This window comes from Lactuca virosa, chromosome 3, assembly GCF_052849685.1.
Source record: "Lactuca virosa cultivar CGN04683 chromosome 3, Lactuca_virosa_CGN04683_v6, whole genome shotgun sequence".
Lineage (NCBI taxonomy): Eukaryota > Viridiplantae > Streptophyta > Magnoliopsida > Asterales > Asteraceae > Lactuca > Lactuca virosa.
This window is the reverse complement of record NC_136428.1, coordinates 428632298-428644967: the sequence shown is the minus strand read 5'-3', so window position 1 is coordinate 428644967 and position 12670 is coordinate 428632298. Positions and strand designations below refer to the sequence as shown.

The window sequence follows — 12670 nt, the reverse complement described above, 5'->3', positions numbered from 1 at the left end:
AAGGATTGCAGAGTTAGAGCTCTACAATCAAACCTCAAGAAATGAAGAACGCACTGGAAGTCTTGAGCAGAGAACTCAAGCACTTGAGGAGCAAGTGGTTAATGTCACTGACGTGCTAGGTCATCACTTAGGTTTCTGGTAGATAAGTTAAAACTAGTGGTTGCGTAAATACGAAAATCAGACTAGTTAAGGCAAGAAGAGTAAAGTTTATAGCAAGGATGTAGAAAACCTTGCAAATTTTGCAATGTTTATAGAAACTTTTCTCTTATAAGCATAAATAAACTGATGTAACCGCTAGTAATAATATAAAGCATATATTACAGTAATCATTGTGTTATCCATTATGTTTTACACTTTGAAGAATAATTGAAGTATTTAGTACTCGTGTGTTAAATGACTAACAAAACTCATAAAATTCTTATTATTTATAATAGGAACTAAAACAAAATGCCTAGAAGGAGTAGTGCTCGGCTAAACCCTAACCAACGATCAGCACCACAACAACAACCACCAGAACCAAACCCCCTAATAAGTACAACACAACTTGAAGAAATCATAGCTCAAAGAGTTGATGCGGCTCTATCTAATGTCACACGAGATGGAGTTAGAAATGAAGGCCATGTAGGGACCGCTAGAACGTGTACCTACATAGATTTTATGAATTGCAGGCCAAAGAGCTTTCATGGAAATGAAGGGGTTGCTAATTTGACTAGGTGGATAGAAAATACAGAGTCCGTCTTTCAAATAAGCTTTTGTACAGACGACTGTAAAGTACGATTTGCAGCCTGTACTTTCGTTGATGCAGCACTTACATGGTGGAACAGCCATGTGAATACAATGGGAATTGATACTACAAATTCAATGAAATGGGAAGAGCTAAAAATGATGCAAGTAGATGAGTATTGTCCCAGGGAGGAGATACATAAGCTGGAACAAGAATTGTGGACCCTAACCATGAAGGGTTCAGAGATAAAAGCTTATACCGCTAGATTTAATGATCTTGTAGTAATGTGTCCAACACTTGTAACCCTGAATATAAGAAGATTGAGCGATATATCTGGGGTTTGGCATCGCAAATCAAAGGCATGGTGATCACATCAAAGCCTACAACCTATGACAGCACTAAGAGAATAGCTCATCAGCTAACCCTCATAGAGATCCAAGGAACAGAAGTGGTCTCAAAGGCTGAGTCTCCCAAATCTGGAACAAACAAGCGCAAGTTTAATAGGAAGAATCCCAAACAATCATCTGAGAAAAGACAAGAAGTGGCAACCAATTATGCATCCACGACGGCAGTAACCACTCAACCAAAATCTTCATGGTGCAATCAGCACAATCGTCATCATCCAGGTGACTGTTTTGTCTGCACGGAGTGCAAGAAAAAGGGGCATACTGCTAGTTACTGCAGTAGCACAACACCTGCAACAGTCAATCAGCAAACAAATACTGGAATAGGAAGTGGTGAAGGAAGAAAGTGCTATGAGTGTGGAGAGGTTGGACACATCAAGAAAGAATGTCCAAAGTTAAGGGGTCAAGGAGGCACAGGGTGTGGCAGGGCGTTTGTGATCGGAAGCAGAGAGGCTATCCAGGACCCTTCGTTCGTATCTGGTACGTTTCTCATAGATAATTTATATGCTACCATACTCTTCGACTCTGGATCAGATAGAAGTTTTATAACTCCGACGTTTAGAAAATTGTTAAGTCATGAGTCTAGCAAATTAAAAGAAATCTATGAAGTAGAAATTGATAACGGTCAAACTGAGAAAACACATGAAATCCTAGAAAACTATCTGTTAACACTTAATTACTACCTTTTTCACGTCAACCTCATGCCAACGCCTATCGGTAGTTTTGATGTCATAATTTACATGGATTGGTTATCTTCACACCACGCCGAAATTCTATGTCATGAGAAAGCCATACGACTACCCTTACCAAACGGCGAAGCCCTGATTATCTATGGTGATAAATCTGGGAAGAACCTCAAATTCATCTCTTGTACCAAGATTCAGAAATATCAACATAAGAAATGTAGCGCATTCTTAGCCCACATTGTAGATAAGAAGAGAAAGACAAAAGAAATCAAGGACATACCTCAAGTATGTGATTTCCCTGACGTGTTTCCTACAGATCTACCTGGAATACCTCCTGTCCGACAAGTCGAGTTTCGAATCGACTTAATTCCAGGAGCACCACCAGTAGCGAAATCTCCTTATCGGTTGGCTCCATCCGAAATGCAAGAATTGTCTAGCCAACTACAAGAACTTCTTGAAAAAGGCTTTATCCGACCCAGTTTTTCACCTAGGGGAGCACCAATCTTGTTTGTCAAGAAGAAGGACGGATCCTTTTGAATGTGTATTGATTATCGGGAGCTGAATAAACTAACGATCAAGAATCGTTACCCGCTTCCAAGAATTGATGATATATTCGATCAACTGCAAGGATCCAGCTACTACTCAAAGATAGATCTCAGATCAGGATACCATCAACTCAGAGTACAAGAAGACGACATTCCAAAAACAACATTTAGAACTCGTTATGGTCATTATGAGTTCTTAGTTATGTCTTTTGGATTGACCAATGCCCCAGCGGTGTTTATCGATCTTATGAATCGTGTTTGCAAACCATACTTGGATAAATTCGTGATAGTATTTGTCGATGATATATTGATATATTCACGAACCAAGGAAGAACATGGTCAACACCTGCAAATAATCTTGGAACTACTAAGAAACGAAAAGTTGTACGCCAAATTCTCCAAATGTGAGTTTTGGATTAGAGAAGTACAATTTTTAGGTCATGTAGTTAGCAACGAAGGAATTCATGTTGACCCATCCAAAGTTGAACCAATCAGGAATTGGGAAGCACCAAAGACGCCAACAGAAGTGCGTCAATTCCTAGGACTTGCTGGCTATTACCGCAGATTCATATAGAATTTCTCCAAAATAGCCAAGCCGCTTACAACACTAACCCAGAAGGATACGAAGTTCAACTGGGAAGACAAACAAGAAGCTGCTTTTCAGAAACTGAAGCAAATGTTGTGTAGTGCACCAATCCTATCCCTTCCAGATGGGACAGAAGATTTCGTCGTATACTGCGATGCATCAAATCAAGGATTGGGATGTGTGTTGATGCAAAGAGGAAAAGTTATAGCCTATGCATCACGACAACTTAAGGTGCATGAGAATAATTACACTACCCATGATCTTGAATTGGGAGCTGTAGTTTTTGCACTAAAAATCTGGAGACATTACTTATACGGTACTAAGTGTACTATTTTTACCGACCACAAGAGTCTCCAGCACATCTTCAACCAAAAAGATCTTAATATGAGACAACGAATATGGGTCGAATTGTTAAATGATTACGAATGTGAGATTCGTTATCATCCCGGAAAGGCAAACGTGGTAGCAGATGCCTTGAGCCGGAAAGAATATATTAAACCCCGTCGGGTACGAGCATTAACTATAACTATCCATTCTAACTTTACCGCACAAATTAAAGAAGCTCAACTTGAGGCTCTAAAAGAAGAAAACATCAAGAACGAAGCTTTACAAGGAATGGAAAAGCAACTTATACAAAAAGATGACGGAACGCGAAACTTTATGAACCGAATTTGGACGCCTAAGTTCGGTGGAGTCAGGGACTTGGTCTTAGAAGAAGCCCACAAATCCAGATATTCCGTGCATCCAAGTTCTGACAAAATGTACTTAGATTTAAAAGTACATTATTGGTGGCCAAATATGAAGGCTGAAATTGCTACTTATGTGAGCAAATGCTTGACATGTTCTAGAGTAAAAGCAGAACATCAAAACCCTTCAGGTTTACTTCAACAACCGGAAATACCTGAATGGAAATGGGAGCAGATATCAATGGACTTCATCGCTAAGTTACCTAAAACTCCTAGTGGGTTCGACACTATTTGGGTAATAGTCGATAGATTGACTAATGCCGCCTATTTCTTACCAATTAAGGAGAACGACAAGATGGAGAAGCTGACTAGAGTTTATCTTAAGGAAATTGTCAGATTGCATGGAGTTCCACATTCTATTATTTCTGACCGAGATAGTAGATTCACTTCATGATTTTGGCAATCTCTACAAAAATCCTTAGGAACACGTCTAGATATGAGTATAGCTTACCATCCACAGACTGATGGTCAGAGTGAGAGAACCATTCAGACTTTAGAAGATATGCTCCGAGCCTGTGTAATAGACTTTGGAAATGCGTGGGATACTCATTTACCATTAATTGAGTTTTCCTACAACAATTGTCATCACACCAGCATCTAGGCTGCACCGTTTGAGGCTCTTTATGGACGAAAATATCGTTCCCCAGTATGTTTGGCAGAAGTTGGAGATACGTAGATGGCCAGAGAACGTACGGGCGATAACTTACGTACTGGACCAGAAATAGTCGACGAGACAACTGAAAAGATCGTGCAAATTAAGGATCGATTAAAGGCTGCACGTGATCGTCAAAAGAGCTATGCTGATGTAAGACGTAAGCCTTTAGAATTCCAAGTTGGAGATAAAGTAATGTTGAAGGTCTCTCCTTGGAAAGGCGTAATTCGATTCGGAAAACGAGGCAAACTAAACCCACGATATATAGGACCTTTTGAAATTCTAACAAGAATTGGTTCTGTCGCATACTAACTCAAGTTGCCTCAAGAACTAAGTAATGCGCACGATGTTTTTCACATATCAAACCTGAAAAGATGTCTATCCGATGACACTCTTGTGATACCCCTCGAAGAGATACAAGTCAATACGAAACTCAACTTTGTAGAAGAACCTGTTGAGATCATGGATCGAGAAGTCAGACGATTAAAGCAAAGTCGTATTCCCATAGTGAAAGTTCGATGAAACTCTTTACGAGGACTTGAATTTACTTGGGAACATGAAGATCAGATCAAAGAAAAATACCCCCAACTGTTTGACAAAACCCCATCCATAAGATAAATTTCGGGACAAAATTATTCTAACGGGGGGAGAATGTAACACCAGTCAAAATAGGTCAATAGACAATCACATGTGATTATGCCAATCATGTAATGTGATTTTGTTAAACTAGTAATGTGATAAGAGTGATATGTAGTTCATGATAAATTCTAATACAAATATGAACTTTCTTTATGATACAACTCAACGTATACGTCCATACGATTCCAAAAATATAGAGAACGTCTAAATCCGACTTCGCATGAAGAAGTTTTGATAAACCGAACACTATAAATAGCTATAATAAGAGGAATTAAAAATAGAGTTAGAATTAGCTATTGGAGTCTAAAATAGAGTTGTTGTACTCGTAAATACCTACGCGTGGATATAAAGAACGTAAAAAATGGGGTTCGTATGCAAAAGTTACGACCTTCCGAAGATACAGCTATCAGAAACCCTAATCTGACTGAACTCACGAGGTGAGCATAGATGTTCATGAGGTGAGGAGTCATTTTGCCACATCTCGGAATCTAGAAAGTGTGAGGAGGCTGCAAGGAGATAAGATCCAAACTCACGACGTGAGCAAGGATTGATTCACGTCGTGAGGAGTCAAAGGGACACCATCCGAAGCTAGGGACGCAAATGGCAAGTCTACGAGATGATCATGCTTGACTCACGACGTGAGTCTTATAAAACTCACGACGTGAGGGTCCAAAATCCTTCGTATAAATAGTAGGTCCGACTTTAGCTATTCCTACACCTGAACTTCTTCCCTTTCTCTCGTTTGCTGAAGCCCTCTTGCATCCCGAGCCCCGACGACCTCGTACCGCTGACCGTTTCTGCTTAGATTACATAAAATCACGCTACTAGGGTGAGTTTCGCGGCCCCACTTTCTAATATTTCGGGGGAAAACGCATGCTAAATATTGTATATACGTTATTATTATGTCTATATGATAGTATATTAGTATCAACGTAGATAGTTATAATAACCGGGATATAGTTGTTCTAAATGTAATATTTTGAATATATACAACTATATCAACTTGTTAGCATGTTATTATACTAATGTAGATCTTGAGTTATACTTATGATTCTATATATATGTTGTGTACGAAATAGTTATGAAGTTATATTCGTAAGTTCTATATGTTAATTTATAAAGTATGTTGCTATTATTGGTTTTATGATAAGATAAAACTTGGTATGTTATATGTTGTTATTGTTAGTTTTATGACAAGATAAAACTTTGTATGTTATATGTTGTTGTTATTGGTTTTATGTTAAGATAAAACCTGGTTTTACTTCAAGTTATAGTTGTTATACTGCCTAAATGTTATGAAGTTAGGAATACTGTTTAAAAGCATAGTGTAGTACGGTGTTGTTCTCATGGAAATCATGAGTGTTGTTTCTCATGGAAATCATGAGTGTGTTATTTCTCATGGAAATCAAGAGTGTGTTTTATCAGAGGTATTATGTCATAGCAACGGTTACAGGCACATGGTAGCAAATTGTTAGAAACATTATACTTTGTCGTATACAAGTATTAATGTTAAGTATAAGTTTCCCCCTACTTATACCTTAGGCTCAAGGAATGTTTAGGTATAACACTTAATTGATAACTAACTATTATACCTAATATACATACTAAATGTTGGTGAGTCAAAATGATACTTTCAAAACTATAATTTTGAGCGTGGAAAATGTATTATTTTTATATGGAGTCAAAACCTGTGGACTCACCAACTTTATGTTGACGTATTTTAAAATGCATGTGTTTTCAGGAACTTGAAAAGCTAGTATGTATTTGAACAGGAAAAGTTTTACTATTACCTTTCTGTTCATTAAGAAGTATGCCATAGTCGGATATTATGTAATAGGTTCTAGAAAAACAATTATGTAACTTTCAATTATCAATAAAGGTATGTATTTTCTTTAATACTGTTCAATGTGTGTTATATAACTGTGATACGAAGAATGACGTTGCACCACCCGATGTTTCCGCCGATGGTTGGGGGTGTGACATGCGGGTAGCCGATGAAAATACACCGCTCAATACGAGGTTCGAGCTTGTCGTGAGTCTATCGTCTTACGAAAGCCTCGCAACCCCAAACCTTGATGTGTGCGAACGAGGGAGCTTTCCCTGTCCACATCTCGTAAGGTGTTTTGGCAACCTTCTTCGTAGGGACTAAGTTATGGATATGGGCGGCAGTCTCTAAGGCATACCCCCAGAATGAGATAGGTAGCGAAGCACGACTCATCATGGAACGAACCATGTCTAGCAAGGTTCGATTACGCCTCTCAGCCACACCATTCAACTGTGGTGTCCTAGGTGGCATCAATTGCGAAACGATTCCGCATTCCTTGAGGTAGTCGTGGAATTCAAGACTTAGGTACTCTCCTCCTCGATCGGATCGAAGCATATTGATTTTCCTGCCTAATTGATTGTCCACTTCTTGTTTGAACTCTTTGAACTTTTAAAAGGTTTCTGACTTATGCCTGATTAAGTAGATATAGCCATATCTGCTATAATTGTCGGTAAAAGTCACGTAGAAGCGACACACATCCCTTGTGGTGGATCTAAAGGGTCCACATACATCTGTATGTATGAGATCCAATAAACCATCACCCCTTTCACAAGAACCAATGAAGGGTGACTTGGTCATCTTTCCAAGTAAACAAGACTCGCACACGTCATCGTCCCTGAGGTCGAATTACTCCAATACTCCATCCTTTTGAAGTTGGGCTATGCGTTTCTTGTTGACATGTCCAAGACGACAATGCCAAAAGCATGCTTTATCCAAACCATTGGAAGAATCAATACACAACACATCATTTCCAAAATTGTCTACAACCATCACAGTTTCATATATTCCATTACAAGGAAATGCTTCAAAATAGAAAACACCATTAAGATAAGCATTAATAGAACCCTTTTCATTATCAAATGAATATCTTAACCCTTGTCTATACAAACCATGAAAAGAAATGATGTTTCTTGCCATATCTGGCGAATAGCAACAATTATTTAAATCTAATCCTAATCCACTACTAAGCACTAAAGAGTAAACTCCATTCTTGGTGACAGGCGACGATCTTCTGTTCCCCATGATTAAGTTTATCTTCCCATGCTCCACATCCCTATTTCTTCTTAGGCCCTGCAAATCAGAACAAATGTGAAAACCACATCCTGTATCAAGTACCCAAGAAATAGCATGTGATGAATCATTAGATTTAATAGTGTAAATACCTGCGTAGGACGGCTTGATCTTCCCATCCTTGATATCTTGCAGATATTTCAGGCAACTTCGTTTCCAATGCCCTATTTCATGGCAGTGGTGGCACTCTGCCTTCTTGGGGTCGGAGTTGGGTTTAGCAGAACCATCATTAGTTCCACTAGAAGAGGTGCCATCATGGGACTTTCCCTTATGGTGGCTCTTTGTGGCAGCCTTCCTCTTCTTGCCCTTCCCTTGCCTAATTGCCAAGACTGGGACAGCAGTAGGAGTAGGAGTTGATGCAACAGATTTTTCTTTGAGGTTGCTCTCAGCAGTCCTCAGCAAGCCTTGAAGCTTGCTCAAAGTGACCTCCTCCTTGTTCATGTGGTAGGTCATGCGGAACTGGTTGTAGCAGGGAGGCAAGGAGTGAAGGATGATGTCAATTGCCAGGTCTTCATCAAAGTTCACGTTCAAGTTTAGCAGGCGATCGACATATCTCTGCATCTTTTGCAGATGAGCAGTAAGGGACTCTCCATTACCCATTTTGGCAGTGATCATCAAAGTGATGATCTCGTACCTTTCTTGCCTAGCGCTTTCGTGGTACCGGTCCAGCAGATCTTGATGCATCTCATTGGGATACATGTCCTCATAGGACTTCTGGAGTTCTGCAGTCATAGTCGCCAACATGATGCAATGGAATTTCGTGGCATCACGCTCATGGGCCTCAAAGGCCGCGATCTCTTCAGCAGAGGCAGTGTTGATGTTGATTTCCTTCAGCTTCTCATCGAGGACATACTCTTTGTCCTCGTAACGAGTGACCATTCGGATGTTTCGGATCCAATCATTGATATTGGACCCATCAAAGAACACTCTCCCACACAAGTTCATGAGTGAGAACGAGCCAGAGGAATTTGAGCCGGAAGCATTGTTGTTGACGTTCGACATCTGAAAAGGAAAGAGAAAAAAGTTTGATTAGAAATGAATCCCCAATTAAACACACAAATGAGAAATTAGGGCTAGGATCCAACAACATTATTTACAAATTAGAAGAGGGATGTCGTAATCTAACAAGCAAATAATTTGAAGGTAAGTGAAAGACGATTCACTAATTTCCACCATGAAAAACAAATTAGAGATAAGTTTTAAATGTATTGAAAACTCCTAGATCTTTTGAGATTCATTGAACTTTTCAATGCCATGTTTAAATCTCGATATGCCCCTCAAGTTTGTGACTGGGATACCGAGGATCACAAAGCGGGTGTGAATAACCATGCAAATATACATGGTGCCGCCAATGTTATAATCACCTATTCGACGTGTCGGTTATCCACACAGGCTCCATCGAACGATGACAAACATCGAGTCACCCTTTGCCACCTTTGCTTAGAGCCTAATTAGTGTGTCGGTTAGCCACACACGCTCCACTAACGTCTTAGCAAGGGTGCAAAGTGTAATTTCATGGAATTGCATCAATTCACTTTCGCCTAAAGTAACTAAGATTGGGAATTTTTTAAAAAACAGTTAGTTACTTGATAAATTCATTATACTTTTAATGAGAAAATGTTTGCCCTATCCTACCCGTTCGGCTAACGACCCTCCACCAATCAAGGAAGTGGTGGGTGAGAGTGGACACCCATTAAACGGCCATTTTATTAGCCATAACCTTATACCCTCCTTATAGATCGGCTTCGTGAATGATGCCTACTAACGGTAAGACTAGCATTTAAGTTGTACATATATATATATATATATATATATATATATATATATATATATATATTAATCTTATAATAAATATAGTATAAGGTTGAATTTTAAACTTGTAAAATTCTAGGGTTTGAAATTTAAATAGTTCAAATTTAAACTTTTAATTAAAAAAATTAAATTTCAAAACTTGAGGATAAGTTTTGAACTCTTCAAAACACATAGGATCAAATAGCAAATAATTTAAATTAAACATTTAATTTAATGATTATCTAGATTTGATCTATTCAATCTTAATCACAAGATAATTCATCAAATAAATCAAATAATCAAATTTTATCAAATAAGGAATTTATTATACAATTAAATGGTAATTATCTTTTGTTTTGGTAAGGATAATCATATAATAACAATAAAAATCGGATTTTATTAGTTAAAAATAGTTTTGGTAATTATCCTATAGCAAAACAGCAAGAAATCCTGAGATATCCTCTGTCTGACAGCTAAACTCGTCGAGTTCCCAGTGTGGACTCGTCAAGTTCATCCAACTCGTCGAGTTCACATTGGGACTCGACGAGTTCTTCAGTCAGAGGGCCAATAAACGAATTTTCAAAGCATGAATGAAATACTTGGCATCAAATACAATAGAAACCAATCAATGCTCTGATACCACTGATGGGTTTACGCCAAAAGAACATCCTATGTGCTCATGCAAACCCTAAAGCTTGGATCTAGGTTTCTCTATTGTACATGCAATTCATCCAAGACTTATGAACCCTAGATCTAGCATATATATATATATATATATATATATATATATATATATATATATATGTATATATATATATATATATAGAGAGAGAGAGAGAGCTAGGTTCATTTGTTTAAACTAAGTATTGTGTTATCGTATGCATAAATGTGGGCCAATCAAAATTAAATAATTAAATAAATAAATAAGGGTAATTTAGTCATTTGTTTAATAACTTCCAAAAATAAACCCTATAATCATGGTATCTCTCCAGTTTAAATCTCATTCCCCTCTTTATCTAAAAACCGATTTCTGAAAACCCTAGATTGAACAAATCGACACCCCCACCCTTGTCCCTCCAGCCGTCATTTCCCCTTTATTCCAGTCTGCATCAAGTTCCGATTCCGGCTCGGAGTCAGACGATGAAGCTCAAGTTGCTCTCGAATTACAAACCCTAGAAACGGAGCTCTCGACAAGGAGCAGCGAAGCAGCGGTGCATGTGAGTATAAAGACTATTGGGAGACCAATATGTTTCTCCAAACCGAAGAATTCGATAGGTAATCATACTAATTAACTAATCATATGATCTTCTCCTTTTCTCTTTGTTGTTTAAACCTGAATCCATCGTTTTCTTCTGCAATTTCTGAAATACAGTTGGGGCGGATTGGAGGAAACATTTTCCGGCTACTGTGATTCAAGTTGGCCGGACGGAACTCGGTCGTCGGCGGCCTCCAAGGGAGGATTATTCAAGAGGAGATAATGAAACTAGAGTCTCAAAAATCCGAATTTGGGGTTTACGATTTTGATCAGGACACAGTGTTCATGTCAACGGAAAAATCAAAGAAGAAAAGGATTCAGCAATCTCCAGATGCAAGTGATTCAAGGGCCTTTCCGATTGAAATTATTGGAGTAAGTCAAAGTCTTGAACTGTTTTTACGTACTCTCATGATTTTATCTCAAATTGATGATTGTTTTAAATTGTTAATTAATAGTTAAAAGTGTCATACGTGGGAGAGAAGATAGCATTGTTGAGTTTGAAATGCAGGAAAAGAAGAGACATGATGGTCAAGATTTGTGAGGTTTTTGAATCTTTGAAGCTCAATGTTGTCACTGCCAACATCACTGCTTTTGCTGAGACCCTTTTCAAGACACTCTTCATTCAGGTTTGCACTAGAAAACATACACTTCGGTGGTGTGTTCTTGACTGAAAACGAAGAAGAGAAGGAATGCAGGGGTGATTTTTCTTTTGTATTAAATATTGATTGTGAATCGATGCAGAAAAAAATAGAGAATGGAAGAGTGTTTATGTAGATGATTCAATGGATGATATTGGTGAGATTCCAATTCTATTGGAATGGAATCACGAATTCAAATTCTATTGGAATGGAAAGACGAATTCCAATTCTGTTGGAATCACAGATGTTGATGCTTGAAGAACAGACCACAAAATTGAAACGGACCACATTATTCTTTTAGAATGTATTAGTTTTATTACGTAACAATAAATGTAATTCTTAACAATTGTTACCCGTATTCTATAAGAAATAATGTGTTTTTTGTTTTTATTATTCAATTGATTATTCAAGGATTTGTTATTCTACAAGAAGGTTTTAAATTCATGATCAAGAAATAGGTTCAAGAATATTTTTATTATTTATGGTTCAAGAATATTTTTATTTTTGAATATACTCATAAACATATTCTGTCAGAATGTCCGAATTAAAAAAATTATAATACGTAAAATCAGATTTTTAAAATTAATAGAATCTATGATCCCTTAAAAAATGCAATTTTCCTTTATTAAATCTATATTAATTGACTAAATTACCCTTGTAATTAATTAAGATGATATTTTCAATTATATTTAATTCAATAATATATATTAATCACTTTCTTAAAATAAGTAAATTTGATTGTCCCACATTTATGCATACAATAACACAATAATTATTTTTAATAGAATAACTTAGGCCTATATATATATATATATATATATATATATATATATATATATATATATATATATATATATATATATATATATCGAAAATAACATATGAAAAC

General features: G+C 37.4%; 1 pseudogene; it reads left to right on the top strand.

The window, feature by feature from the left end:
• LOC145165074 (transcription factor bHLH27-like) overlaps window positions 1-11917 on the top strand; it is a 33899-nt pseudogene extending 21982 nt beyond the window's left edge.
• Window positions 11918-12670: the final 753 nt, after the last annotated feature.